At 41.0% G+C, this 6,098-nt stretch overlaps 1 protein-coding gene and 5 non-coding genes across 7 annotated transcripts in view; all 6 read right to left on the reverse strand.

Moving 5' to 3' along the window:
* The window catches only part of ptk2aa (protein tyrosine kinase 2aa), a 64,899-nt gene extending 62,944 nt beyond the window's left edge, over positions 1 to 1,955 (reverse strand). The window contains exon 1 of one of the 2 annotated variants that reach the window (XM_071499260.1): positions 1,800 to 1,955. The gene's annotated coding sequence lies outside the window, so the exon portion shown is untranslated. The remainder of the gene's footprint in view (positions 1 to 1,799) is intronic. The other variant, XM_071499259.1, reaches the window with a different exon arrangement.
* A 1,933-nt stretch (positions 1,956 to 3,888) lies between these two features.
* On the reverse strand, positions 3,889 to 3,960 carry trnah-gug (transfer RNA histidin (anticodon GUG)). Its single transcript has one exon. It is a non-coding gene; the product is annotated as a tRNA-His (tRNA).
* A 218-nt stretch (positions 3,961 to 4,178) lies between these two features.
* trnah-gug (transfer RNA histidin (anticodon GUG)) lies at positions 4,179 to 4,250 on the reverse strand. Its single transcript has one exon. It is a non-coding gene; the product is annotated as a tRNA-His (tRNA).
* A 229-nt stretch (positions 4,251 to 4,479) lies between these two features.
* trnah-gug (transfer RNA histidin (anticodon GUG)) lies at positions 4,480 to 4,551 on the reverse strand. Its single transcript has one exon. It is a non-coding gene; the product is annotated as a tRNA-His (tRNA).
* A 441-nt stretch (positions 4,552 to 4,992) lies between these two features.
* trnah-gug (transfer RNA histidin (anticodon GUG)) lies at positions 4,993 to 5,064 on the reverse strand. The gene has a single exon. It is a non-coding gene; the product is annotated as a tRNA-His (tRNA).
* A 439-nt stretch (positions 5,065 to 5,503) lies between these two features.
* Positions 5,504 to 5,575, reverse strand: trnah-gug (transfer RNA histidin (anticodon GUG)). The gene has a single exon. It is a non-coding gene; the product is annotated as a tRNA-His (tRNA).
* Between the last annotated feature and the right edge of the window lie 523 nt (positions 5,576 to 6,098).

A 6,098-nucleotide genomic window follows, 5' to 3' on the forward strand; every position in this document is an offset into this window, starting at 1 on the left:
TTTGGTGGTTACACAAAAAGAACCAAAAAGAAGTATGACGACATACTTCTTTCTTTTTATAATGTCTATTTATTATTACATACTGTTTTACAAAACGGGCAATATTTAAGCATCTTATTGCATGTATTATGTCTCAGAGCGTTTGTAGTCTATTTTATTTTTTGTCAGTACTTTCTGTTTTGTCAGTGTTGTTTTAAGGTGTTTCAACTTCATGTATTACACTATTGCCCAAGGCATATTATCCCTTGGGGACTGTAAAGTATATCTTGTGTTATCTCATGTTAAATTTAGCTTGTTTCAGTAAACCAGAGTGTGTATGAATTTAGGATAACTCGATCAAATAGTAAATAACTGTCTGTGAACACACAATGCACACACAATACAATGCACTGATGCGTGACAGTGATACGCAGGTGGATCTAAAATTCAAACCATGGCCTTAAAGAAACTTTGTATTTCTAGATTCACACAAACTACTGCTTTAGGTCTAGCTTGTCCACAGAACTGTAAATAAAGTGTGCATAATAGCACTGCTGTTAGTATACTCTAGGTCTGAAGCCTCAGTGCCCTCAGGATACTGCAATTCATTAGCATTTTCTTGCATCTGGAATATGAAGTAGAGGCAAATCAGGCTCAGCACCACAGCCCCTTACGCAGTTGGGCAAAAGCAGAACACAGAGCACTCTGTGTCTGTGAGGACTCAGTTGTATTTGACAACCACATTGAACTACTGAGTGTCTACTAATCTTAATATGTGCCTTTTGTTTACAGTAAGAGATTAAGGCTAAAACGTTTTTGAAACCGAACCTCTTTTTATGACAAGACATGAAAATGCTTCAACATGCAAGGAAATATGAAACAGTTTCAGGGTTGTCTATGCTGTCATAGGCAGGAGGGTGTGTTTTCCATGGATTCAATTCATCAAATAATTGTTTACTTATTAACGAAGTTCCTGGAGCCTAATGTAATGTCTTGTGTTGTCTAACCAAAACCCCAAAACAATCAATTATTAATTGAATAAAAAAGCAGCAAATCCTGGCCTCAAACAGCTGGAAGCAGGAAATATCTGGCACTTTTGCTTGATTAAACACCGGAATAGTTGAATAAATAAGTTGCTGATTGGCTAATTGATTATCACATGAATTGTTTAGGGCCTAATTTGAAAGACTTTATGTGTGGATGGTCACTTCTGCGGAACTAATACGCACCTGATGATCTATAGTCGCCTATGAAAGGGGAGTAAAGGCGCCATGGCATACACCAAACTAATCAACACATAACTGGGTCCATTAGTTAGGTTTATGAAAGCTTTCACATTAAAATGAAAAGAGGATATGAAACATAACCGGCCCATTAAGACGGAAAGCAAGAGTTCAGTAAGTACAGGTGGCCGCACAGTCTTGAGGACGTGGGGCAGGGAACAAACCGACACTTCAGGCAGAGATTTCGGGGTAAAAAAGTAGGTTAATCCGGTGCACTCATCTACCGTGGGTTAGGGTTAACGTTAGTCCACATTCACTCCATGTGACTGTGGCGACGAGTTTGGTGGCAGCGGGTCTCTCCTCTTTCCAACTGCTCCAAGTTACTCAAAGGCAAACCACGACCTAGTTACGGTGCCGTAAACCTAAACTAACTTATCGGGTTATTTCCCAACTGGGGTGAAGTGAATAAATGATGAATTACTTCAAATATCTGAGAGGGGAAACAGCTAACGCCAGCCAGGACGAACGTTAAACCAACCGCATCCCATAATTTCTTTTAGCTCCTGGAATAATCCCGAAAACACAAACATCACTCACGTTGACTTGTTCCAGGGGACGTCCGAGAGGTTTGCGCTGACTTTACCGGCGGGAAAAGCTGTTAACAGTCGGTAAATAATCCGTTATTTCTGTCGTGGAGCTGGCAGTAGTCGCAGATAGTGTTTTTTCGCTCCCGTCTATCTCCCCGCGTCTCCCCCTCTCTCCCTCTCGTCGCCTGTTCCTGCTTCCCCTCCACATCCAGCATTCCAATATGGCTGCTGCAGGGAGCGACACACACACACACACACACACACACACAGAGAGGAAGGGAGGGGGGAATCAAACTACTCCCTGTGAGGAAATCCTTGCTGCAGGCAACCCATGAATGAATGGATGTGTAGATACTTTATATGTAATTGTTCGGTAATTACACTATAGTAAGAGAAGTAGTACTGTTCATTGTATTCTGTCTTGATTATACAAACACTTTAAGTATTGCAAGTAATTTTACTAAATTAACCCTATAATGCCAAATGCATCAAATTTGATACAAGCATTTCTGAGACCTATTGCATCACCTTATGGTAAAAACTTCACTCAAAACCCTCTTGTATCCAATCTGATGCTTGTCTTCCAACCCCTGGTGGATCCCTTTATCACTACAACAATTCAAACACAGTACATGGGACAATCCAAGTTGGCCACCTTCAGATAGTTCCCAACTCACTGGATCAAGGTCAAGAAAATTGCGATTTTTACGATTTTCCAGTGAAATTTTCTTTGAAAACTTTAGTAATATTCTAACATGAACACTTAATCTGTTGAAGCAAGTTATAATTACATCATTTTTTGCATTTTGGTATGTAGTAAAATCGTGTATAAAATTTGGAAAAACCTAAATGCAAATAATTTTTTGTAATTTTTTTTTTTCAAATTTTGTGAAAGGGCCAAATAAAGGTTCCAGATTCAAGAAATCAGAATTTTCTGTCCATTATTTCCGGGGTCAGGCATTACAGGGTTAAAGTACAAAAACAATACCATCAAAATAAAGAACTAAAAGTAAAAGCACTCGTTATGCAGGGTGACCCGTTTCAGAATGATGTGTATTATTTTAATTATTGATACATTAATGTGTTAATAATAACTGCTTTACAGACTGCTGGACAGTTTGTGAATTTCCTCACGGGGATCAATGCAAAATATAAATTTCAATATTAATGTAGAGAAAATGGAAAGTACAAGTACCTTGAAGATTTACCTAAGTGCCTTGGAAGTTACTTTCCAACACGGTTAGTTATTTGCAAGCAAACTGATAAGACAAAACTTTATCTGGGAATATAAACGCAATATAAACTAAAATAATGAAGGTGAAACTTTTTTGACACAAGGCTGGATCGTAATAAAGGGCCAATGTTGGCTGATGTTGTGCTTTAAAATCCTTTAGTTTGAAATTAACTCCAAAATTGATATGGCTTCGGGGTCCCTGGTATTTGCCTGTATATCCATGTATATCCATGACTGACAATATCCTCTGCATGGCAAAGATTTTCATGCCAAAGCTCAATGAATTATAAATGTCCCTCGCCTTTAGTCTGCACCCTCATGTACTAATGCTACTGCCAGGTACCCTTTTGCAAAGGAATACAGTTAATATAGGCTACTATGTGCTCCTCCCCTCTGTACACAGGTTCGAAGGCGACATCTGGTGGTCATTAGTTGTAATCACAGTATATTTAGGTTGCCTGAGGGTAGGAATTTTCATACCGACAACCTTGCATTGGGCTTTTTTTTCCTGGTCCCTTGTGGATGATTTCGAATTGTTTTTAGTTTAGATTCCCCTACTTTTCCATGAGACCAACACCCCCAAAACAATACCGATATTTAGATTTTTGGTCCCTCAGGGGCTGGGAGTGAGTTAGACACACACGGCTGCAGACGGCACAGAACAAGTGCAAAGTTTGCACAGTTGTGTAGAGAAATCCAATTACATTTGAACGCTTAAAATCATGTTACAGTGCTGATCTTTTAACGAGAAGCTCAAACCACTGAGTGAAGGAGCCAGACGGGAAACCTGTTGTTTTGGATGAGTCTTATAATGCTTTATGTTGTTATTATTATTACTTACTGTGCCCTCTCGTTTAAAACGAGTTGCCGTGACCCGGATTCGAACCGGGGTTGCTGCGGCCACAACGCAGAGTACTAACCACTATACGATCACGGCTCGCCATTCACTCTTCTATATGCATGTGAAAAAACGCCATATCGTACAGACTATATAGTGTTTTGAGCAAAATTATTTTACTTATTATCATAATTATTTTTAGCTAAATTATAAAAACTGGTGTGATGCGGTTGGGTTAGGGTAACACTGATGATGGGGAATCAAATGTCTCCCATAACTAATCTTGCTGTTGCTGGGCCCTCTGTATTAAAATAACCTGCCGTGACCCGGATTCGAACCGGGGTTGCTGCGGCCACAACGCAGAGTACTAACCACTATACGATCACGGCTCGACGAACACCCTCACATGGGTATATTAAAAAAAACATCTTACAGATTTTGTAGTGTGCTGAATAAAGTGAATTTATGAGCAACACAGCAAAGTTATTAAAGCCGCTATGTAGCTAAGAGAGTTTAGGCCTTAACTTCAAAGCTTAAGCTGTCAACACTGATGATGGGGAGTCAAATGACCCCCATAACTTACCTTTCTGTTGGTGGGCTCTGTGTTTTAAAAGAACCTGCCGTGACCCGGATTCGAACCGGGGTTGTTGCGGCCACAACGCAAAGTACTAACCACTATACGATCACGGCTAACTTTACACATGTTGGATACATGATGCTCTTATGACATGGACTACATTATGTCGTCATAGTTTTGGAATGCAGCCTCTTCGAGAATGGAACCCTGCTGGTTGTGACGTCAGCACAGAGTTCGGCGGCGTGGTGTTGAACTCCACTGTGTGATATAGACACGTATTTCTGCTGTGGTGTAGTCGTGCAATAACATTGAGCAGCTGCACAAACTACATCCTCCAGAGTGACCATATGAGTCAACATCTGTCCAAAAAAAAACCAAAAAAAAAACAACCCCTAACAATTACGTTGTTGAGGATGGAACTTGGCGTGAGACCGGAGTTTTAGCAAGATGTGCCTAATGATCTGACCACCGAGTGTAAGCAAATGCACCTTTTGGTTCCCTCGTTTCTAGTTCCAAGTGATAATGATGAGGGAGGTCTCCCTCTGGAGAAAAGCTGCCGTGACCCGGATTCGAACCGGGGTTGCTGCGGCCACAACGCAGAGTACTAACCACTATACGATCACGGCTGACGGTCTGCTTGCTGTCAGCGCAGTGACACAAATCCAGTAAATGAAACTCTCATAAACTTTGACTGGGATAAGTGTGGAGAATATGGATATGAATATACTTAACAACAGTTTTCCATTACAGCATGGAACCTTGTTGGGATGGTAAGGTCGCAGAGGAGGTCATTAAATACCCCTTAAGCACGGTGCCAGTGATATTGGGAGAGAGCAAAGTCAGCATGTTTCATTGAAGTTACACTTCCTCATAATCGTCTGTGATTGAACCTGAACCCAAGGTCAAGCCGGCGGGGACAACGTCATCATTTTTTTCTTTTGTGTCTGTCTCTGTCTATATAACAGTCCCTTTTAAAAGAGGGGACTGAATGATCTGACCATTTCGGTTACCTCGTTTCTATTTCTAAGTGATAATGATGAGGGAGGTCTCCCTCTGGAGAAAAGCTGCCGTGACCCGGATTCGAACCGGGGTTGCTGCGGCCACAACGCAGAGTACTAACCACTATACGATCACGGCACTCATGTGTGACCCCCACAGCTATAACAACCCACTCACCCTGTGGTTTTCACCGAGCAGCTCTATGAAATAACGTCTGGAGTGCATCTACATCAGTCTCGATTGCACACATCTAACTTCTGCTTTATTTGTCCTTGTCAATAGACGCTCTTGCATGGTGGCACATGGAGTGGTAGGAAAGAGTGTATGAACCCTTTTTCTGCATTAATCGGTCGTGAAATGTGACGTGATCTTCATATTAGGGGACAAACAAGGCGTTACTCATCTAATGTCACAAATACTATTATAACAGATCAATTAAACATGCACAGTGCTGGTGGAAAAATTAAATGGACTGCAACCCTGACCACTCTTAAACAAGCATGACCCGGAGTCGAACCCACAACACAGCGTATTAACCACTGTACGACCTTATTTACGATGCAACACAATAACAAACAAACAAGGCAAAACTTTTTAGCCTTTTACTTTTACCTACAGTAGATGGCGCAATTACAACTCTTAATGCAGCTTCCTGAACCAC

Source organism: Trachinotus anak, unplaced genomic scaffold, assembly GCF_046630095.1.
Source record: "Trachinotus anak isolate AG129_WGS33_773 ecotype Australia unplaced genomic scaffold, CSIRO_AGI_Tana_v1 ptg000016l, whole genome shotgun sequence".
In the NCBI taxonomy this organism is placed as follows: Eukaryota; Metazoa; Chordata; class Actinopteri; order Carangiformes; family Carangidae; genus Trachinotus; species Trachinotus anak.